The following is a 24,882-nucleotide window of genomic DNA, read 5'->3' on the forward strand; positions in this document are numbered from 1 at the left end:
GTTCAAGCAACAGCAAGGAGTTATTACTGGATCAAAAAGTATGTTCAGGATGGGGAGATGTAAGAAGACTGAAAAGGGGGGGAAGTGGGAGTGTGGCAGATTATGAAGGGCTTTGAATGCCAAACAGGATATAATATTTGATCCTGGAGGGAATAGGGAACCATTAATGTTTGTTGAGCATGTAGGGAAGGGAATGTGTGTGTGAGATGGTGGTCAGGCCTATATCTAAAGATCCCTGACAGCTGAGTGGAGGACAGACTGGATTGGGGAGGGATTTAAGGCAGGGAGACCACCTGGAAGGTTATTGAAGTAGTCCTGGTTTGAGCTGATGAGGGCCTGCACCGGAATGGTGTCAGTTTGGAGGAAGAAAGTGGGCATATGAGAGAACTATGAAGGTAAAATCAAGAGTACTTGGCAACTGATCAGATATGGGGGGAAGGAGTGAGAGAGTGAGGATGTGTGGATGAAACCTAGTTTTCAAGCCTAGATGACTCGAATCACTTGGCAGTAATAGGGATGTTAGAAAGGGGAGGGTTTAAGGGAAAAATTATGAGTTCAGTTTTGAACATAAGTTTAAAATGTCTATAGGACATCTATTCAAGATGACCAATAGGCCAGTTGGAGATAGGAGGTCAGCAAAGGGGTTAGGGAAATCATCTTGATTTGAGAATTGAGAGTCCTCAGCATAAAGATGATAGGTGAATCTTTGGGTGCTGATGAGATCACCGAGTATTGGGAAGGAGATGAGAAGAGGGCCCAGACATAACCCTGTGACACACCCATCCATAGCTAACAGGCTTGACTTAGATGAAGATCCAGCAAAGGAGACTGAGAAGTGGCATTAATACTTGAACTCCTTCTATCACAGGGTTGTGAAACAGGTGCTTTGTATAGGCTGTTATCTCCTAAGGTTCCTTCTGTCAGGAGATAGCTGCCTGGTGTATGTTAAAGTCTAGTAACTTCTTTTTTTCTTGACAGGAAACTATATTTTTCCAAGAATTAACTACCAAAGCTAAACACCATAAAAGAGAACCAGAAGTCTAGTGACCTTGGGAAAGGTAATTTAATACCTTACACTTCTTTTGAAGCAGGCACTCTTTACCCTACTTTGTTTTGTATTCCCAGTTCTGAAGCACAGTGCCTAGCATGCTTAAGAAATACTTCTTGACTTAAATGAGATGGTGACAAGGTTGTATTTTAATGCTGGGATTTTCAACCTTGTGTGATATGGATCCCTTTGGCAGTCTGTTGAATGGACCCCTTCTTGGAATAATGTTTTTTAAATGCACTAACAATGGGATTACAAAGGAAATAAATTGTATTGAAATACTTTTATAATATTTAAAAAAGGAGTTTGCAGACCCCAGGTTAAGAACCCTTAAATGGTTCTCAGTTTCCTCAACTGAGGATTAATCAGTAGACTAATATGTACAAGACAGTCTTTAAGGTCTTTTCTTGCATAAACATTCTATATCATTGCATGTGAACGACAAGCACAAAACACATGGGAAGATCCATGTGACCGAGTAGGCTGTTTAACGTTTGAAAATACAGACTTCAAAGAAGAAATATAAATCTCATAAAGTATCCTTTGCAAAAATGTCCACCAGAGGTGACTCTAACTGTGTATATATGTACTCTAAAAATTCCACCAGAGAAGCAGGTTAGGGAAGTCCTTGTTACTGAGTGTCCTCCTCTGTTCAGCAGCACTTGGACTTTTTACAGAAGCTCCAAAGGAGATGACTTGACAATGATTGGACATTAGACACCCCAGTCACATTAAATTGGCATGTATTTGTCACAATTTCCAAAAGAAATGGTTTATTTGATAACATACACATAATCTGTCACTAGCCAGCATTTTCAAACGGTAACTTTTTTTTTTGGGGGGGGGGGTCTTGTGGCAAAATAAGAATTACCTTTGGGTCAGGGGCAGTAAAGCAGGCCAACATTTTTTGAAAATTTTCCACTGACTGATAACCATCACCTTCCCTTCTAACTTTCCTATTGGCCAAAAGCCAAAGACTTGGTGGAGTAGGGAAAATATTTGTGTAAGTTTGTGCCCTACAGTTTTCTAAGCAGGAAATATGTTACACAGGGGCTAAGGACAGGGTAAGAAATCTGCTTCATTAGAGAGCCTGACCTGACCAGACCTGACCTGTCAGTCAGCCCAGGGCTTAGTGTGGAAGAGGGCAGAAATGGTAAAAGAGCAATGGAGGAAACAGAACTTGAATTGTGTTTCTAGCCGACAGTACACTGACCATGTCACTGGTTGCACAAGATTTTCTCCCATCTATAAATACAGGCAGCATAGCCAACTACTACTTTACAGGAATGCCAGAAGGAATTAATGAAACACTTATAAGACACTTGAGCATTACCAAAACAAAATATTTTCAGCGTAAGATGGTGGGAAATGTTTAGATTTAAATATCTAAACATAAGGTGGGTATTGCTATTGATTAGCCTAATCTAAGACCTTGAAAATATCTAAGTTGTTCATTTCAGTCTTTATCTTTGTATTAATATATCAATTTGCTCAAAGGTAAACAAGTCCAACTTCTTTTGGACTTATTATTTCATTCCCCAGTCTTGTAAAAGCATTAATTAGACTTCCTTTAACTTGTATTCTTATCAGTGTTTGCCACATAGACGTTTAGATGATAGACTTCTAGTTTAGATTATGTATCTGGTTTTAACAAGTATTTTAGGCGGTAACCAAGCAAGTATCCTCATTCCATTACAAAAGGAGGTAAGTCCGTTAGATGGGGAGAGTCCAAAATAGAATTATGCTAATTCGGAGTAACATGATGAATAAAATAATCTTTTCTCAAAATTTTTAACATTAGTGATCAGGCAGTCATTTACTTTATTTGGTAATGTGACTTCGGACAAATAAATATTTGGAGCTATCCAGACTTTGCAAGTAAAACATTGTATTTTTTGATATATAATTAAGTATAGTTGTCTCAGTTCACAGGTTGGGAAATTGAGTCACAAAGAGAATAAATGACTTCTTTAATCCACCTAGCAAACATTCATGAGAGCAATAATTAGAGTTTTGAGTTCCATATAGTAGGCTTTTGACTCTGAGTACCAGATCAAGGGTACTAATTATTACATATATAAAATAGGCAACAATTAGAAAGCAAGGAAATAATTGAACCCTGAGTTCAAACCACAAATGTAAATTCTTTTCTGAGTATTTATGTACTGGGTACACCGGGAAATGAGGTAAGACATTCAGGTGTGTGGCCCTCTAGGTCCTGAGGTGCAGCCCTTTGACTGAATCCAAACTTCACAGAAAAAATCCCTTTAATAAAAGGATTTGTTCTGTAAAACTTGGACTCAATCCCAAGAACCTCAAAGGCCACACGTGGCCTCCAGGCTGTAGGTTTCCCCACCTCTGGGATCACATGGAATATTATTGGGAATTAAACTCCTTTATAATTCTGAATTCTAAAAGAAATTTATCTCAGAGCTGCTGTAAAAAGCACCAGAGTAACTAGACACCCAGTGAAGAGCACTTCTCCCACCTGATTCTCTGGTAGAGGAGGGAAGCCTTTTTCTTTTTCTTTATTTTTGGTTTTCAGCATTCAACTTTATAAGATTTTGAGTTCCAAATTTTTCTCCCTTCCTCACCTCCCTCCTTCCCAAGACAGCATGCAGTCTAGTATAGGCAATACACAATCATTTTATACATATTTTCACATTAGTCATATTGTGAAAGAAGGATCAGAAAAAAGGGGGGAAACCACAAGAAAGAAAAAACTAAAGAAGAGAGGAAATAGTATGCTTTGATCTGCATTCAAACTCCATAAATCTCTCTGAATGTGTATAGCATTTTCCATCATGAGTCTTAGATCATTGCATTGCTGAGAAGAGCTAAGTCTATCATGGCAGTGTTGCTGTTACTGCGTATTATGTTGCCCTCCTGTGCACTTCACTCATCCTCAGTTCATGGAAACTTTTCTAGGTTTATCTGAAATCTGCCTGCTCATCATTTTTTATGGAAGTATAGTAATCCATTACATTCATATAATACACAACTTGTGCAACCATTCCCCAATTGATGGGCATCCCTTCACTTCTCAGTTTTTTGCCACTGCAAAAAGAATTGCTATAAATATTTTTGTAACATATGGGTAGGAGGGAGCTTTTTAAAGTGTGTACATAACAGTTATAGCTTCTTTGTGAAGAGTAAAGAAAGGAAACTTGTGGTGGACCCAGAGGCCTGAGACAAGAGAGAACAGATTTGTCCCTTAGAAGCTAGAACTCAAGAGTAACTAGAATAGTTTGCGCTTTTCTTAACACTTCTGGTTTAAAGGTTAAATTAAGGAAATGATCCAGAGTTCATTGAAGTAGGAGGAGGAAATTATCTCCTTTTAAAAATGATTACTTACTACTTAAGTAGTAAGTACTTACCATACTTATTACCAGCTCCTTAAAAACTGGTTAGGGAACGCAAAATAATCATTAACAAAGGACTAACCTGGAAAATACTTCCTACCTAAAAGCATAAATGGAATGTGGAGTTAGGTGAAAAGTTAGTCCCACCCAGCACTCACATTATTCTAAGCCTAGAAAGAACAGCCAGAATATAAAGAATTCGAAGAAAGGAAGCTACAAGGGTACTACTGAAATTTATGGCCCCATTTGTAAAATCAGAATGATTTGTAAGATTCATAAAATCAGAAAGAAGAGCTCGCCAGAGACCTTATAGGGCATCTAGTCCAAACTCAGAAATAGGAAGTAGTGGAGCCAGAATTCAAATCCAGGTTCTCAGACTCCAAACCTACTTCTTCCACCTCACAGCTTGTGCTTAAAGTTGAAAAACCTGTGAAGACAAGGAACTGAACAAGACAAGATTTTTTTTGTTGTTGAGTTGTTAGAGTTGTATCTGATTTTTCATGACTTCTCTTTGGGGTTTTCTTGGCAAGGATCCTAGAATGGTTTGTGTATTGTGATTTCAAAAGGGGTTCAAATTCGTCCAATTATGTATGATTAAGGAAATTTATGGTTCAGATTCGCACCTACAATAAGACACATTTGAGAAGAAGAAGCTGGATATTTTATTGATTTACAGAAAAGGCAAATGCATGAACAGTTTAGAGCTACAGCAGAAATAATATAGCCTAATACTAATATAATTATAGCAATATTAATATAGATATAAGAGGAAATAGAAAAACATCACCAATTCGAGGAGCACCAACACCTGAATTTCATCAGCTGGGGAATCCCGGTATACAGCGTTCAGGGTCTGAATTGGGAGCAAAGAGGTCCCAGGCAGAGCGTCCTCTCCATGGGTGAGATTCCAAGGACTTGCACTAAGCAAGGGGAGTTTATAGGGACCTAGACAAAGAAGGCTTTTTGCTAACGGCTCCACACACTGTTCCAAGCTGGTCAGGCACATGGCCATGGGAATGCAGGTGTTTGTTTGTCAAGGACATATCATACGGGAGCCACAAGATATAAGTTAATTAATCATATACTGGGAGGACTAGCCAGATCCTCCAAGTATTATCTATGTGTTCCGGGAGTGGCTAGTTCCCAAAACATTAAGGCATGGCCAACTCGCGCATGTTATGTTCCTTGAGAGGTCACCAAAAGGACAGAGTGAACTTACTTTATTCAAGGGATATGAAATATTCCTTCAGTTTGCCATTTCCTTCTCTAGCTCATTTTACAGATGAGGAAATTGAGGCAAACAGGGTTAAGTGACAGCTAGGAAGTGTCTGAGGTCAGGTTTGAACTCATAAAGATGAGCCTTCCAGATTGCAAGCTCTCTCCACTGTGCTACCTAGCTGTTAGAGGCAAGATTAGCTTTTTTTTTTTAATTTAAAGAGACAAGATTAATTTAGATTAAATTTGTAGAAGTAGGCAAAGCTTATAGACCCTCCTCAGTCTCCTCTGTGTCTGCTTCCTGATGAGTGTACATGCAAACATCCTATAGCTTGACTTTTTAAGGTCCCAAATGTTGATGGCCTTCCTTTTCTGGCAATTCCCATGTTTTCTTCTTTCCCTTTACTCTAGTCTTTTGAAGAGATGGATGACCCTTCTCTTGTCAACAATAATCCCACTCTTTGCATCCTTGATCCGGTACCCAGCAGTTATCCCCCTTTTCTCTGTAGTCTTACCTATCTGTTGGATTTGCTGCCTCCAAGAATGATCTGGTCTCCCTGTCCTTAAAACTTCACTTTATTCTGACATCTTCTTAATCTGTCCTGTGTTTGCTTTTTCATTGTCAAACTCCTGGAAAAATCTGTCCATACTCATTGCCTTCACTGCTTTGTTGGCTTCTTAGCCTCTTACACTTTGACTTCCACTCTCATTACTCAATTGAAATTGCCCTCTCCAATAATTTTTTTCCACCCATTAGCCTTTCTGGTTTCTTTGCATCATTTAATACTGTTGACCCTTTGTCTTTTCTGTATACTCTCTTTTCTCTGGTTTTTCCCCACTCTTTCTCTTCCTACCTATAGGACTATTGTGCTCTTTTCTAGTTCATCCATATACTAAATGTTAGGGAACCCCAAGACTGCCCTAGGTTTTCTTCATTCTCTTGGTGACCTGTGTAAGCTCCTGTGGTTTCAGTTGTCACTTTATGCAGATGACTCCGTAGATCTATATCTCTAGTTGTAGTCTTGCCACTCCTAATCAATCAATAACCCTTATAAAATTTTTTAAAATTTATTTTTAGTTTTTACCATTCACTTTTATAAGATTTTGGATTCTAAATTTTCCCCCCTTCCCAAGAAGGTGTGCAATCTGATATAGGCTGTACTTGTGCAATTATATTGAACATATTTCTACATTAGTCATGTCATAATAGAAGAATCATAACCAAAAGGAAAAATCATGAGAAAGAGAAAACAAAAAAGAGAGAGAAAATAGTATGCTTTGATCTGCATTCAGATTCCATAGTTCTTTCTTTGTATATGGATAGCAATTTTTGTCATGAAACCTTGGGTTTATCTTAGATCATTGTATTGCTGAGAAGAGCTAAGTCTATCAAAGTTGATCCTTGAACAGTGTTGCTGTTACAGGGGGCAATGCTCTGGTTCTGCTCACCTTACTCAGCACTAGTTCGTGTAGTCTTTCCAGGTGTTTCTGAAGTCTGCCTTGCTCATCATTTTTTTTAAAGCACAATAGTAATTCATTTCATTCATATACCACAACTTGTTCAGCCATTTCCCAATTGATGGGCATCCCCTCAATTTCCAATTCTTTGCCACCACAAAAAGAGCAACTATAAATATTTTTGTACATGTGAGTCCTTTTCCCACTTTTGTGATCTCTTTGGGATGCAGCCCTAGAAGTAGTATTGCTGGATCAAAGTGTATGCACAGTTTTGTAGCCCTTTGGGCATAGTTAGTTGCAAATTGCTCTCCAGAATCGTCAGTGACCTTTTTAATTAAGACCTCCTATTTGTTATGCACTGTGTTGCACACTAAGTTCCCATATTACTTGTTGTGCATTTTAAACTAAGTATCCTTTAGGTTTCTCAGACCTAGCAAACAGAGTTTATTATCTTCCTTACTTCAACCAATTCCTCTCCCTAACTTCCTCATTTCTCTGGTCACCCAGGTTTGCAACTTCAGAGTTACCCTCATTTGCAGTTTCCCTTACCTCATATATCAAACTCTTGTTTATTCTTCCTCTACAGCATCTCTCTGGAATAGCTCTGCTTCTCTTCACTCATTAATTCATTTATTCGATGAAGTTATTTTAAGCAATTGCTACACGCCAGGCACTGTGCTAAGTTCTGGGGAGACAAAAAGAGGCAAAAGACAGTCCCTGCCCTCAAGGAGTTTAGAATAAAATGAGAAAAGACAACATGCAAACAAATATATGAAGCAAACTATATATAAGATAAATAGTAAATAATTAACGGAGCTAAGGCACTGCAATTAAGAGCAGTTAGGGAAGGCTTCCTGTAGAAGATAGGTCTTGGGGCTTAAAGGAAGCCAAGGAAGGTCATTAGTTGGAGCAGAGGAGGAAGAGGGTTCCAGTTGTGGAAGATAGAAAATTCTCAGATTAGAGAGATAGAGTATCTTGTTTATGGAGCAGCCAGGAGGCCAATGTCACTGGATCAAGGAGTACATGTCCGGGAGTAAGGTGTAAGAAGACTAGAAATTTAGGCAGGGGCTAGGTTATGAAGGGCTTTAAATTCCAAACCGCATTTTGCATTTGCTCCTAGAGGAAATAGGGAGCCACTGGAGTATATGTATGGGGAATGACATGACCCGACCTGCAATTTTAGGAAAATCACTTTAGTGACAATTAAGAGTAAATTAGAGTGAGGAGAAACTTGAGGCAGGCAGACCTACCAGCAGGCTTTTGCCTCATACCTGTCAAGGTATCAAGTAGTGAAGGCTTGTACCAGAGATGGATGTGTCAGAGGAGAGAAGGGGGGTGTTATCTGAGAGATGTTGCAAAGATGAAATTGACAGGTCTTGGCAACATCTTGGATATGGGGGGCAGGGTTTGAGAGATAGTGAGGGATCTGGGTGACTTCTAGGTTTCCAAACCCGAAGGACTGGGAGGATGGTATTGCCATCCACATTAATAGGAAAAGTAGGAGGGAAGCAAGTTTTAGGGGCAAAGATAATGAGTTCTTTTTTGGACATTTTGAGTTTAAGATATCTACTGGAATCCAGTGTGAGATGTGAGATTGGAGCCTGATAGATAGATTTGAGAATCGTGAGCATGAAGATGGTAATTAAGTTCATGGGATCTGATATCACCATGTGAAGTAGTATAGAGGGAGAATAGAAAAATATGTACAACAGAACCCTGAATGATACCTACAGTTAGAGGGTGTGATCTGGAGGAGGATCCAGAGAAAGAGTAGTCAGACAGGTAGGAGAAAAACCAGGAGAGTAATGACCTGAAAATCTAGAGAGAAGAGAGTATCAAGGAGGAGAGAGTAATCAGTAGTGTCCCAGGCTGCAGAGAGGTCAGGGAGAATGAGAATTGAGAAAAGGCCATTGGATTCCGCCACTAAAAGATCATTAGTAACTAAAGGAAAGCAGTTCAGTGGAATTATAAGGTCAGGAGCTAGATTGTAAGGGCTTTAGATGAGAGTGAGAAGAGAGAAAGTGCAGACAGCCTTTTAAGAGGAATTACCTTCAAAAGGCAGAAGAGATCAAGGCCAATAGTTAGTGGGGATGGAAGCATTATGTGAGGATTTTTTCAGGGTTGGGGAGACATGGGCTTGTTTCTATGTAGGCAGTAGAAAATGAGCCAGCAGAGAGAGATTGAAAATAAATGAAAGAGTGGGGTTGATAGACTAGGGCAGTCTGTTTGGACCAGGCAGAATGGAATTGAACAAGTAGAGGGATTAGCTTTGGTAGCCACTTTATCATGTGAAGTGGATGAAGGTGGAGAAAGTGGCAGAAGGTACCTGAGTGTTAGGTGGTGAAGAAGAAGGGAGAAGTAGTTCATGACAGATATCTTCGTGTGTGTGTGCGTGTGAAGATTAAGAAGGTTTTGAAGAGTTTCTGTGGAGAGTGGGATAGTGAGTTTGTAAGGGAGGTCTAGTAGGATTGTCTAGCAACAGTGAAGGCCCAGTTGGAGTTATATAACATAAATTTGAGCGGACCCAGTCAGAATGGTTGTGTGATTTGTTTGACATGAAGGTGATGAATAGTAAGAATGACCCAAGGCTACTAACGGTTGGCTGGGGGTAATTGAAGGTAATAAAGGGACTATAGAGATTCAAGAGAGGACAATGTCGAGTTGAATTGGTTTGCCCAGGAGTCAAGATGGGAAGAAAAGGAAAGCTGCCGGGGAGATGGCCTGGGAGAGAATTGAGGGGTCAAGGGATTGGAGGTCACAGTGAGCATGAAGAGTAGGGTTATTTAAGGGAAGGCAGAGGTGAAGAATGAATAATTTATAGTCAGATAAAGGGATACATTTGTGGGTGATAGAAAGACGAACACTGTGACCATATTTGTGTGTGGCTTAGGTGAAGGAGTAGTTGAGTGATGGGAGGTGAGTAGTTTGAGGAACTGAATGGTTAAGAGTAGGGGAAGAATCAATATGTATGTTGAAGTCCCTTGGTATGAGGACTGGGTTTGGGGAGGAGAGAAAAATTATAGACCAGGTATTGAATTTCATTGAGGTAAGAAGGGGAATGACCTCGGGGTCTGTATATAACAGCTACCAAACTTTGCTGGGTGATAGATATGAATAGCACAAACTTCAAATGAAGAGAGGTCTCTGATTGATGGAGTAAGGAGGAGATCTTGGAAATGCAAGTGGGGTGCCAGGAGTGTTCCAACTTCCCCTCCTCTACTAGTGAGCCAAGGAGCATTGAGTGAAGGTGCAGCAGGTCCTGGAAATGGTGGCCAGGGAGTCCATGTCATCAGGGGCGAGCCAAATTTCAGGGTAAGTAGATGGAAGGGATAGAGATTGAAGATGAAGGGAAGTTTGTTACCTATGAAACAGACATTCCAGAGAGTACATACAGTGGAAGGGCTGGGAGGAGTTAGAATGAAACTTTGGGGTAGGAGGGTTGAGGCAGATGAGGATGAGGATGAGGAATCGGGTAATAGAGGGTGTGGAGTGGGGTTTGGTTGGGATGTGAAAGATGACCAGATGGAAGAATATTCATCATTGAGTGGGGGGCACCATTCTTCTCCCTCTAAGAACAGGTGCAGCAGGAGTTGGAGGCCTGAAGTGGAAAGGAGGATTGTTTTTCTTTGCACTTGAGGTTCTCTACATCCCAATAAGGAGATTGGTTTGGCAGCAGGGGGTGCTAGCATAGATGAAAGTGGTTGCTTTGGGACAGACAGAAACTGCCTGGCCGTGCCCCAAGAAGCCTTTCCTAAGGGAACACGTAGCCACCACTCTTAATTCAGGCCCTTAATGCCGAGACAAAATTGCTCTCTGTGCCTCAGATTTCTTCTTTGAAATCCATCCTCCATGTACCTGCCAAAGTGATATTCTTAAAGGATAGCTGTGACCACTCCCCTTCCCTGAAAGCTGTAGAGGCTCCCCATTAAGTGTCTTCTTACCTTTCCAGCTTTTTATCTATTACTCCTCTTCACCAACTATGACCTAGTTTTCTGTCTATGACAATCTATCTGTCTTCTCTTCCTTCCTTTTGCACAGGCTGTCTCCCATGTCTTACCCTCATCACTTCCTCGCCTTAGAATTCCTAATTTCCTTTGAAGCTCAGCTCAGATGCCACCTGGCCTACATTTCCATATCCTCTTACCTACTAGTGTTTTACCCCTGAAATTACCTTGTATTTGTTTTGTGGCTGCTTTTATTTGTGTAGGTTGTGTCCTCCAATAGAATGTACAGGTCTCATTTTTATCTTTGTGCTCTCTGGGCCTCCATAATGCCTGGCAAATAATAGGTACGTCATCATTCCTTTTCCCATCAAAACTCACCTGAATTGCTGTTTCTCCCAAGGGCCGTATTACTAATCTCTGATAAATAAATTCAAACTTGTAGTAATAGTTAATGGTAGCTTAATGAGTGACCCCTCTCAGAGACATTTGTAGTTCAAAAGAAAGTTCCTGAATTGCAGAAACTGGAAGCAACTGAAATGTCCAACATTTGGCTTATTTAGGTTAAATATATTATGATACATTAGTGTAACTATAATAGAATAGTGCTTTTAAGACCAATAAGTAAAAGAAATTTAAATTTGGAAAGATCTTTTTGAAAAAAAAAATAAAAGTGCATGTTGATTATAGCCATATCAAAAGAAAAGTGAATGAAAATGAATGGGCCACAAATTATTTTTTTTTTTAATTAATTAATTTTATTTATTTTCAGTGTTCTACAATCACTACCACATAACTTAGATTATTATTTTTCTCTCCCTCTCCCCTCCATCCCCTCGGCAGCATACAATTTTGTATAGGTGCTACACATAGATTCCTATTAAATACATTTTCACTATAGTCATGCTGTGTTGAAGAATTAAAATGAGTGAGAGAAATCACCTAATAAACCCAAATGCAATACACACACGCAAGTAAAAAATGATCTGCTACATTCTGTGATTGAGTTCCAAAGTTCTTTCTCTGGGTATAGAGGGCATTTTGCCTTAGAAGACCACTGGGAATTTTTTTTAAGTCCTTGTATTGCAATGAAGTTCCAAGTCTACCAGAAAAAACTTGCATACGGTGGTCATTGCTGTGCACAAAGTTCTTCTGGTTCTACTCCTTTCACTCAGCATCAGATCATGTAAGTCTTTCCAGGCCTCTCTGAAGTCTTCCTGTTCATCATTTCTTAGAGCGCAATATAGGCCAAGAATTCTGATGGATACTTGGAGTGATTGAAAAGTCACTTCTATTCACTGAAATTAGTTTTAAGTTTAACCAAGTAAATTTAGTTGATTGTAGTGGTATTCTATATTAAGTTATTATTAAAACTTTTTTTTAAGAGAGCTGGATTTTTTGGTGGGACTTTCAGATACAGGGAGGTCAGTAGGGTAGATAATTGGGGGGGGGGGGCAGAAACGGCTTTTTTGGCAGCCTTTCTACAATCGTGATCTCAAGGCCAACCAAGATTTTGTGATTGCTAGAGGTACTCTCTGTATAAACAGTGGTACTATTGAAAAAGTGATAGTGTGACACAGTGGAAAAAATAGAGTATTAGAGTCAGAAGACCTGGGTTCATGTTCTTCTCCTTAATTCTTGAAGAGGACCAGCTGATGCTTGAGTTGGATTTAAGTGAGGGATGGTTCTGCAAAGTCGCTAGTCTCATTTTCTCCTGCAGAACCATCCCGGTCTAGCGGTGAGGGAGAGATGAGGCTGACTGGAGATGGCCTTGGATGTAGTAGGAGAGCTTGACCTTTTTAAGCTAAACAGTTCTCAGTTTGTGTTGACTTACCTGAATGAATAGCTGAATGACCTTAGGCAAGTCACTTAGACTTTCTTAGTCTCAGTTTCCTCATCTGTAAAATGGAGATAAGAAAACTTTACTGGTTTCACCAGGCTGTTTGGAAGGAAGTGCTTGATAATAAACCTTAAAGTCCTTTCTTAAGGTGGTCCATTATTATTAATGAAAAGAAGGCAGTTTGAAACTAGCACTGTTTTGTTGTGGCCTTTCATAAAAGAAAACAACTGTTATGCTGAAATATACTGTATTAAATTCTTGAGTCTGTACAGCTCCATTGACACTGAGTGTTACTGTTCTCTCTGTGTATGTAAAATTTAGAGTTGTTTTTTCCAGGCCTTGTGGGGGATAAAGAACAGTAATCTTTTAGTCATCAGTGTCCGGGACCACTTTAAACCCTTGTCTCCTGCATACAGAGAACTGGTACTTTGGCTGTGTTTCTAATTACAGACATCTGAAGCATTGTCATGCTAACATTTGTCTTTGGTAACCTTTTAGCTCTAAAAGGCCTTAGCTTTTAGAATCCCTTGGATAGAAAGAGAAGGAAAGAGAAATTTGTGGAAGGAATGTGGAGACAGAGAGTTGACCGCTTTCAGCCTTGATTTCATTAGCCTTTAAATGAGCTGACCTGACAATGCAGACTGTACTTTGAATGCCTGTTGCTCCCGTAAAGAGTTCATAGAGTACCGTTTAATGTTGATGCAGTCGATTTCTTTGCATGGGTAACTAGGAGCCCCTTAGTTCAGTTGTTTGTGGACTGAGCTGTAGGGACCCTTTCAAAGTCATAAAGATTTTTCATTTCACATAAACCCTAATATGAGGCTGTGAAAGAGAAGTGAGTATCCAGCAGCCTTTGAAGGGCAGCCCCTGTTGGGAAACTGCCCTGAAAAGTGGCTGTGTCAGGTGTGTACTGGTAGGCATTGATATCTCTTTTTCTAGTCTATCTTCTTAACTTAGCAGGGAATAATGGAGGGGATGAGGGAAGCTTTTTTCTTCTCTCTCCCCAGCCCCTAACCTCTCCTTCATTTCATTGACTTTCTTCCTACTTTATAATTTTTCTTCTTTTTCCTTTTCCTTCTATTCACTACCATTCCCCTTTTCTACCATCCCTTGCTAACACTGCTTTTCTGTCAGTTCTTTCTTTGAGGAATAAATACCTTTTTTGTGTCCTTGTAGGTCAACTTTTTTTTGTGAAGAGACATACTTTTGATTTTTCCCCAAGTTTTCAGAATGTTGAGGCACAGATAGTGGTGATAGGGGTAGAGAGAGGGTTGGATGGTGGTAACTTGACTGTAAAGTTGTTGATTTTCTTGACCAGTAGTCTTCAAAGCAACTCTGATCTCTCCTGGTTCTTCTCCTACCTGTCTAACCCTCCTTCTCAGTGTCCTCTGCTGGATCTTTATCCAGGTCACACCTACTAACGCTGCTAACCATGGATGTACTTCCACTACCCTAGGATTGGCCTTAGAACTCTTCTCTTCTCCCTCTATACCATTTCACTTGGATTAAATTATCATATTGATTCTGATGATTCTCAAATCTACCTTTCTACTCTAGCCTCTCTGCTGACCTCTAGCCTCACATCTCCAACTACTTATTGGTCATCTTGTATTCAATGTCTTGTAGACATGTTAAACTCATTCTGTTCAAAACTGAACTCACAATCTTTCCCCCAAATCCTCTTTTCTTCCTGATTTCCCTATTACTGTAGGGTTTATCACCATCCTTCCTGTCGTCCAGGCTTTGAAACGTTTCATCCTGAAATCCTTCCTCTTATGCCTCATATCCAATCAATTGCCAAGTCTTGTCGATTTTACCTTTGTAACATCTCTCCCATATGTCCCCTTCCTTCTTCCAGCTTGACCACCATTCTGGTGCAGGCCTTTATCACCTCAAACCTGGGCTACTACAACAGCCTTCTGATTGTCTTCCTGCCTCATCCCCAATCTATAGTCCATCCTCCACTCAACTGTTAAAGTGATCTTTAGATGCAGGTCTGACCAAGTCACAGACACTATCCTCCCTCAACCCCCCCGAATGCTGAGTAAACATCACAAGCTCCCAGTATCTCTAGGGTCAAATGTAAAATCCTGTTTGGCATTCAAAGCTCTTCATAACCTGCCCCACCTCCACTCCTCACCTTACACTCTTCTCCGAACATACAGTAACACTGGCCTCCTTGCCCTCCCATGAACCCTACTCTCCTTCCTGACTGGGCACTTTCACAGGCAGTTCCCAGTACCAGAAAAGCTCTTCTTTCTCATCTCTACCTTTTGGCTTCCCTGGTTTCTTTCAAGTTTCATCCAAGATCCTACCTTCTAGAAAAAGCCTTCCCTATTCCTCTTAATTCCAGTGCCTTTTCTCTGTGGGTTATTTCCATTTTATCCTGTATATTGCTTGTGTATGCATAATTGTTTGCATGTTATCAAGATTCTCAGCTCCTTGAGAGCAGACACTTTTACCTTTCTTTATATTTCCAGTGCTTATTATTAGCACAGTGCCTAACTTAGTAGGCATTTAATAAATATTTATTGACTGATTGGGACCTCTCTGGTCCCAAGGGCTTCATGGCCAGCCAATGGGAGGGTGAGAGTATAGGTCACATGGGTCTCTACCATAGCCAGTGCTGGGGCTTGTCTCCAGCACTACCCCTTTCACCTATTATTTACCACTCTGTCTGCTACCCTTAACAGTGGTCTTGTGAATTCCTAATCTCTCCTCCGTTTTCACCTGAGTAGGCCTTTCATGGCTGTTACTACCGAGGCTCCATCCCAGATCACCTTGGCGGCTGCCTGCAGGTGCCCCTTGGCTCTGTGCTGTGGGACAGAAACACTCCTTTTATTGTATCATCTTCCCACCACCTAGGTTTAACCTTGGTGTCATCCTCAACTCCTCATTATCACATACTAAATAATAATGATCGCTAGCATCTTCGTATGCTATATACGTTTATATTGTGTATTTATATATTTATATTTACAAGTTTCTCATTTCACTCTCACAGCAACTGGGTGAGATAGAAGCTATTATTATCTCCATTTTACACATCCAGTTAATTGCCAGATACTGTTTTCACCTCCACAGTGTCTCTCATATACTTATAATATCCACATTTCAGGCCTTCATTGCTTCTTTCCTGGACTATTGCAGTAGCCACTAAATTGTTTTCTGTGTTTTATGTTTCTCCTAATCTCCAATCCAGCCACCCCACAGCTGCCAAAGTGAGTTTTCTCAAAGGTCAGGTTGATCCATGTCATTCCCCTACTGAAAAAAACTCCAGTGGCTCCCTATTGGTGCTAGGATCAAAGAGTATTTAATTTATAGTTCATTCTTTTCAAAATCCCTCTTTTTGTATAAGATTTATAACAAATAATTAATAGAGTAAAACTTAAACATATAATTTATAAAGGAGTACATATGTATGTTTATATACATACATATATGGTGTGTTTATATACATACCTATATAGTGCATATTCAAAAAAATTTTTTTTACTGATACGAATTCACAATCAGAAAATTTGAGGACCACTGCTTTAGAACATGTGAAGGGATATTAATTCTAGCAAGCTATATATAGAGGAGGTGTTGGGGCCATAAAGACTGATTTGGAGAACTAACAGATAAAGTTTTGAGATGTTGGGTACTCTTACTCTAAATGTAGAAAGCAATACCTAGTTGAGGAGAGACCCTTAGCTCCTGGTATATTTCTGTTGTATTCACGAGGGCTATTTACCACAATTTCTTTAATGAATAGGTTCTCTGAAAATGGATCTTAGTGAATTTAGTGCAGTATTTGAAGGCGCTTTTGTCAGCTTCCAAACAAGCACGTGGCTAGCCATATTCATTGGCAATGCCAGTGTGGGCAGCTTTTTGCCAACACAGAACCTGATTTTTCTACTTGGTAAAGAAGGTGTTGATTTTCTCTTCCCAACAGTCACATGATGGACCCATAGAAAGTGGAAAGCATTGATTTTTGTTTTGGTATGTTTTAGTTTGTGTTTAGTATATTTTCTAACCAAACATTAGGTGAAGACAAACTTTGACACAGAAGACTCTGTCAAGCATACTCCTCTCTCCTTTGGAGAGGGCTCTTTATATCCCATAAAAAAAAATCTCCCATGCTTAAGAAGACACCTGTGCACAGTGTGTGGGTGAAATGTCTTTTTATTCTGTATGTTCATTTGATGTTGGAGACCACATTGGTTCATAGTCGGAACAGTTTAAAATAGTTTTACATACTTAATATATCAACACTTGCATATTCCATTTTAATACATAAAACTTATCAGTAAAAACATGTGATGATAGAAACAAACATACAACAGCCCGATTATTCTGTGATGTACCCCCTGCCTACTATTTTTTTTTCTCCTTATTTCTGCTTCCTGGATTCCTTTAGGTCTCAACTGAAACCCCACCTTATACAAAAAAACCTTTCCTTTCCTCCTTAATGCTAGGGCTTTGCCTTTGAGATCATCTCACATTATCTTCTTCATACCTTGTTTGTACATAGTTGTTTACATGTCTTCTCTACCATTGAAATGTGAGACCTTGAGAGCAGAGGCAGTTTATGTCTTTATGTTCCTATTGCTTAGTGCAGTGCCTGAGAAAAGGCACTCAGTAAATGTGTGCTGACTTGACTTCATGTACTCAGGTTTTTTGGTGAAGTTCAGGGATTCGTTTTATTTTTTTCCAATTTATTTTAGTTTTCAACATTCACTTCCTTAAGTTTAAAATTTTCTCCCTGTCCCTTCCTCCTCTCTCCCCAAGACAATGTGCAATCCAATATAGACTTTACACATGCATTCCTATTAAACACATTTTCACACTAGTCATGTTGCATAGAAGACTTAAAATAGAAGGGAGAAACGATGAGAAAGAAAAAAAAGTAGTCTGCTTTGCTCTACATTCAGACTCCATGGTTCCTTCTCTGGATGTGGATGTGGATGCATTTTCCATCATGAGACCTCTGGAGTTGTTTTAGGTCCTTGCATTGCTGTCAAAATCAGTCATTGCACACTGTGGCTGTTTCTGTGAACGGTGTTCTCCTGGTTCTGCTCACTTCACTCAGCATCAGTTCATATAAGTCTTTCCATGGTTTTCTGAAGTCCACCTGTTCTTTATTTCTACAATAGTATTCCATTACATTCATATACAACAACTTGTTCAGCCATTCCCCCATTGATGGGCATCCCCTTGATCTCCAGTTCTTGGCCACCACAAAGAGAGCTGCTATAAATATTTTTGTACATGGATTCACTACTCTCTGCCTAGAGGCTTCCTAATGTTTAGTTTGTACGGGCCACAATGAGTTTGAATACATAGAATAAGATCTTAATTCTCCTAAACTAAAGCAAATGTTTTGGCTGGAGTAGCAAGAGATCTTAGAATTGGAAGGACCCTCAAAGGTAATAACAGTCACTCGTATTTATATAGTGCTTTAAGGTTTACAAATCACTTTACAAATATCTCACTATATCTTCACAACCTTAGGAAGTAGGTGCCATTTTACAGATGAGGAAACTGTGGCAGCCAGAAGTGAAGTGACTTGGCCAGGGTCATACAACTAATCATTGTTTGAAGCCTGGATTTGAATTTAAATCTTTATGACCTGAGCCCAACATTTTACCCATTGTGCTACCTACTCTACCATCTAATTCAGTATTTGCCCAGAGGGGATATAACTTGAACAGGATCTTAAAGGTCTGGTTGGACTTGGCTCTGTGGCAGGGTGTTGCATCACATCTTCCTTTCTCTAAAACCTTTTACATTACTACTTATTATAGCACTACTCTCAAATGACTCATCTATTCCAAGCTTCCATTCCCAGCTATTCCCAGTTTATTTCTTTGCATTCTATTCCAGTGCCTGGGTTTTACCAGAAGTATGCCTTTGAAATTCACTGATTGTATACTTCTTCCTTCTAATAGCCTTCTTCATTTTAAAGTTAAAAATAATTTATTCTGACTGTGGCAAATGCTAACAAATTTGAGTATCTCTCAGTATACAGTGAAGGACAGGTAGGCAGCAAAATGGATAGAGCACCAACCCTAGAGTCAGGAAAACTCATCTTTCTAAGTTCAAATCCAGTCTCAGTCACTTAATAGCTCTGTGACCTTGGGCAAGTAATTTAACTCTGTTTGCCTCAGTTTTCTTATCTGTAAAATGATCTGGGGAAGGAAATGGCAAACCACTTCAGTATCTTTGCCAAGAAAATTCCAAGGGGCAGTTAGGTGGCACAGTAAATAAGAGCACTGGCCTTAGAGTCAGAAGGATCTCACTTCAAATGCAACCTTAGACACTTGATACCCACTAGCTGTGTGATCCTGGGCAAGTCGCTTGACCCCAACTGCCTCACAGAGAAACAAAAAAACAAAAAATCAAAAAATCCCAAATGGGATCACAAAATCAGACCTAACAGAAAAAACCTTATACAATAAACAGAAGAAAAGAATATTTTTTGTATGTGAAATGGTCTCATTATAAACAGATTGTTTTTTTAGGTATACTAAATTTTTAGGTATAGCAACAGTTCTAAATCTCTTGTTCTCTTCTGTGCATTTTTAAAAATGTTCTTAACACTTCTTTATTCTTCTTGTATTGCTATAACTAGTTCTCTGCTACTCCTGACTCATGTTCCCCAAATTAAAAAAAATTTCCTTGTATTCTTTTAATCATATTAATCCAGTCATGCAAAACAAGTCCACATATTGACCGTATGTGAAAAAGGTATGTCTTTTGCTGAACTGTTACACAAAGTGTCTTAGTCCTCTGAAGTCATGAGGTCATGGTTAGTCATTACATTGATCAGAGTTCTGAAATCTTTTAAAGTTGTTTTTCTTTACAGCGTTGTAACTGTATTCCTGGTTTTCCTCATTTCACACAAGTCTTGCCAAATTTCTCTGGCTCTATCCCTTCCATCATTTCTTATAGCATGCTAGTATTTCGTTAACATCCCCATACCAATAGCAGTTCTCCAATTGATAGGCGTTGCCTTTATTTCCACTTCTTTGCTGCAATGAAAACGTACTGCTATGAATATTTTTGTAACATGGCTACTTTCCCACTTTTTTGGAGGGAGGAGGTCATGCTCCCTCCCTAACAACATTTTCAGGTTAAAAGGTTGAGGATCACAGATTAGTGACCTTTGGGGTATAGTTATAAATTGCTTTCCAGGATGCCAATAGCCTATTTTAAATTGTCATTCTTGTCCTTTGCCATCTGAATGCAGATTGAAGCATGCTATTTTTTGTATGTGGTTCTTTTCTTTTGACCTGTTTCTTTCACAACATGACTAATATGGAAATATATTTTACATTATTGTACATGTATAACTGATATCAAATTGCTTACCATCTTAGGGAAAGAGGAGGATGGAAAAATTTGGAACTCAATTTTTTTTAAATGAATGATAAAATTATCTTTACAAGTGATTAGAAAAAAGTAAAATACTGTTTACATTTTTTTCATTTCTTGTCATGGATGACGGAGGGAATAATTCTATTCAGGCTCTGAGTTCAGTGGAGCAGAAGTTATCTTTTTTGTGTGAATTCTGGCCTTTTTGCCAAGTCAAATGAGACCCCCAAAATCTTTTGGCATGATAGAGAAACTATCCAACAAGAAGGTCTTTATTCAGATACTTAAAAAGGACTTGTATTTGAAGTAGTGTAGATTTTCTGTAATTCTGCTCACTCCTTCTAGTATTCTCTCCCCCTAGCCATTTTTCTAGAGGCATAGACTTCATAGTACTTGGTTTCCTTTGAGTTAACAACATCAAACCCGCCTCTAGGTTTCAAAATGTGTTTAAAAAATTGCATCTTCCTTAATATTAAAGGTAAAGATTTTTGTCTTTTTTACCCCCTGTTGAAATCTCTGGATATTTTTGGATTCCTAGACTGAGCTTTGCCAAATTTGAACTGCAGAGAAAAGCCTGATTAGGGTAAATTTCCTATTTTTTTCTTAACTCCTTAATTTTTTCCTCCCCAGCCTCCTTTGCTCTCATCGTTCACTTTGAACTCGTCTTTGCTAAGTCTGATAGATTCTGTCACCGTAATATATCTCGTATCAACCCGCTCACAGCCATGTCCCTTGTTTCCTCATCACCTCTTACCTGGACTGTTCTAATAGACAGACATCCCATAGGTTCTCAGCTTCTCATCTCTCCACCTCTCTCCAGTCCATCCTTCACATAGCTACCAAATTTATGTTTCTACATCATGTATCGGACTGCTTGATTTCCCCTGCTCTGGAGGCCCCAGTGCTTTCCCATTGCTGCTTAAGATAAAATACAAGACTCGGGCTTTCAAAGCCTTTTTCTACCCTGACTCCAGCCCACTTTTAAAGGCTGATTTCATGTTATTCTCCTTTGTGTCATGTTCTAGCCTGGGGTCCAGGTGTGGCTGATGTCTTCCAGGCACCCTCATGGGGGGAGGTCCTTCTGGTCTGTGCTATAGCTAAACTGAAACACTTATTCTTTGAATACAGCCTTTACTTTCTTACTTCTGTGCCATTTCTCATGTCATCCCTATTTGTTGAATGAATGGCCATTTTTCTACCTCTTACCTGTATCTCTGACTTTGCCTATTTTTCAAGGTCCAGATCAGATGCTAACTTCTTTATGAACCTTCTCTAATCTCTTCCCCTGCACAAAGCAGATATGATTTCTTCTTCCTCAAATCTTTACATCATTTAAAACATTTTCAGTTATATTTTTAATTAAAAATTTACTATGTTCTATCTCATGTTCCCCAATCCAGCAACAACAACCCCTTGTAACAAATATGCCTAGTCAAACAAAACATTGACTATGACCAAAAAATGTATTTCATTCTGTTCATCAGCTCTCTGTAGAGGTAGGTATCATGTTTCTTTATTAATCCTCTGGAATCATGATTGGTCATTGCACTGATCAGAGTTCTTAACTTCCAAGTTGTTTGTCTTTATGATGTTTTTGTATAAATTACTCTCTGAATTCAGTTAATTTCACTTTGCATTAGTTCATTTTTTGTTCTCTGAAACCCTCTTTTTCATTATTCTATACAACATAATAGCATTCCATTACATTTGTATCCCATAATTTGGGCAGCCGTTACCCAGTTGATATAAGTTTCCAGTTCTTTGCCAGTATGGAAAGAGGTGCTGTAAATATTTTTTGTTCATGTGGGGTTCTTTCTTTCTCCATGGCATTTGGTAAATACTGCTATTTTGGTACCTAGCATCCAATCTTGTAATGTAGTGACTTCTTTTTGTATCTTCTACTTGATTATAAAAGTGTGGAAAGCAGGATCTCATGCTTTATTGGGTCTGAGACTTTAAATGTTGTACATTATGCATGCTTGACTCTATAAATAAATTAAGAAATAAGTGAAGTAGAGATGATATAAACCCATTACTGAATTCAGTCAGAAGCTCTTTAGTCAGAAGACCTGGGCTTAAAATACTGGATTATAAATGAGAGCCAGAAAAGACCTTAGAGGTCATTTAAGTCAGCCTTCTCATTTTATAGTTGAGGAAACAGGCTCAGAGAGGTTATCCAAGGGCTCACTAATAAGCACCAGAGCCAAGATTCAAAACCACGTAGCTCCTCCAAATTCAGTGTTTTTTTCCATTGCACCATGCTCCTCTACTATTTACTATGGGTGTGATCTTGGGCAGATCACTTCATCTTTGAGAGCGAGTTTTCTCATCTGTAAGATGAAAGAGATTAGATGATCTGTAAAGTTTCGATTCTAAATCAGTGATCCACTGAGTTTACAATTACAAGTAAAAGACCAGACAATCAGAAATGAATATTTCAAACACTTTTGTTTTGTTTGTCTTTGCGAGTTGGCATGGTGTGTGGAGTGCTTGAAATTTAGAGACTTATTGCTATACCAGTCAAACTGCCACAATGGGTTATTTTATAGTAATAGACAAATTAGTAGCAGAATTCCTTTGGAAGAACAAAAGGTCAAGATTCTGAAGGGGAAAAGGGGGCAGGGAGAAGGAAGAACAGGAGTGAAGCAAAGCATTACCAGATCTCGAACTAAATTGTAAATCTATAACTATTAAAACTATTTTAGCATTAATTAAAAAATAAGCAAGTAAACCGTAGTATAACCTTGAATAAATCATTTAAATTCTCTCAGCCTCAGTTTCTTAATCTGTAAAATAGGATAGTATTAGCTACTAGTATAGAGGATTTTTATGGGACTCAAAACTTACAGTTTCTTCATCTGTAAAATAAGACAGTATTAGCTATTAGTATAGAGGATTTTATGGGACTTAATATATCTAAAACACTTAGCAAACCTCAAAGCACTATATTGATATCAACTGTCTTCATCAAGGGAACATTACATAAGCAAGATTCAGACACAGACAAATGCAACACAGTGATAAATTCTTAAGACTCTTCTATCCATACTTGCAGATAACCCTTGCTCCTAATTGGTGATGTGGCCTTTTATATCTAAGTCGTGTTTCCATTTGGAGATTTATATGATGTCAAGTGTTGATTCAAACCTAATTTTTCTGGTACATTGCTTTTCAGTTTTCCCAACAGTCTTTGCTGAATAAATGAGTCTTTATTCTAGCAGCTGGAGTCTTTCGGTTTATTGAGCACTACGTTACTAGATTTGTTTACTCTTAGGTTCATATGTTGCATAGTTCATCTGTTCCGATCCACCTTTAACTAGCACCAGATTGTTTTGATGATTACTGCTTTATAATATGACTTGAGATCTCCTTCTGCCACAGGTCCCTTTCCTTCACACCCTTTTCTCCCCATTATTTCCCTTTAGATTCTTGACCTTTTGTTCCTCCAGATGAATTGTATTATTACACTGGTGTCTCTTGACCTAAGGATCTTACAAGTAGGTATATGTCTTAAGGAAGTCAGTATACTTAAGGAAAAAAAATCTCCTTTTGTTGCTCTAGCTTTCCTCCCTTACCAATTTTAGCTCAATCTCAGCTTTGAGATTTTTGATGTTTTTACAGGACTGTGCCTTGGCACGTAGTAAGTTTAAGCAATGCTTGCTAATTGGTTGTGACACATTCTTATGTGCACCCTCTGTTACCTTCTCTTCCTTCCACCTTCTACAAATTTCTTTTAAAAAATCTAAGTTGACTGGTGATTTCCTTGTGTATCCATATCTATCCCTTCAGACAAATCCATTCCACTTTTGGACAGCACTAATTGTTAGGATCACTTTTTCCCAAGTTTCTCATCTTTTCACCTCAATAACTAATTTTTTCCCTACTAGTGAAAATCATCTGCATAATAGAATTTCCCGGGGGGGGCGGAGCCAAGATGGCGGAGTAGAAAGACGCATATACACGTAGCTACGAACCCACAACCCATAGAACATCGGAACTCACTGCGAATTCTGGAGTAGTAGAGGCCACAGCACAGTGGAGCAAAGGAGATTTCTCTTCCAGAGGGACCTGCAAACCTCTCGCAAAAGGTCCGTCGTGCTGCGGACGCAGAGCCCAGCCTAGCCCTGCCGCAGCCGTGGCACTGAGAGGAGCGGATCTGAGCGGGCTTCAGGGACAGGATCTCCAGCGGCCGTGCGGGTCCCTCCACCCACAGGTGACGGGGGTCGGTGAGAGGGTCTTCTTGGCGGGTCGAGAGGGGAGTGGGGTGCCCCCATGACTCGGGCCCCCTCGGGAGGCAGTAGCTGATGCAGCGGCAGACCAGAGCTCCCCAAGCAGGCAGGAGCCTGGATCCATTGTTGAAGGTCTCTGCATAAACCCCCTTAGGGAACTGAGCCCCTGAAGCGGCCCTGCCCTGACCTGAGTACCTGAACTTAATCTCACACTGAATAGCAGCCCTGCCCCTGCGGAAGCCCTGAGACTGGGAAGCAGCATTAGAATCTCAGACCCCAAGCTCTGGCTGGGAGGATCAGGAGGCAAAGTGGGTGTGAGGAGAATATTCAGAGGTCAAGTCACTGGCTGGGAAAATGCCCAGAAAAGGGAAAAGAAATAAGACTATAGAAGGTTACTTTCTTGGTGAACAGGCATCTCCTCCCTTCCCTT

At 39.5% G+C, this 24,882-nt stretch overlaps 1 protein-coding gene across 3 annotated transcripts in view; it reads left to right on the plus strand.

The window, feature by feature from the left end:
* Positions 1–24,882, plus strand: part of CYSTM1 (cysteine rich transmembrane module containing 1) — a 106,054-nt gene that overhangs the window by 2,572 nt on the left and 78,600 nt on the right. Inside the window, exon 2 of one of the 3 annotated variants that reach the window (XM_072630497.1) lies at positions 979–1,058. The exons of the other annotated variants lie outside the window; for them this stretch is intronic. The gene's annotated coding sequence lies outside the window, so the exon portion shown is untranslated. The remainder of the gene's footprint in view (positions 1–978; positions 1,059–24,882) is intronic. 3 annotated transcript variants of the gene reach the window in all.

Source organism: Notamacropus eugenii, chromosome 1 (genome assembly GCF_028372415.1).
Source record: "Notamacropus eugenii isolate mMacEug1 chromosome 1, mMacEug1.pri_v2, whole genome shotgun sequence".
Taxonomy (NCBI): domain Eukaryota; kingdom Metazoa; phylum Chordata; class Mammalia; order Diprotodontia; family Macropodidae; genus Notamacropus; species Notamacropus eugenii.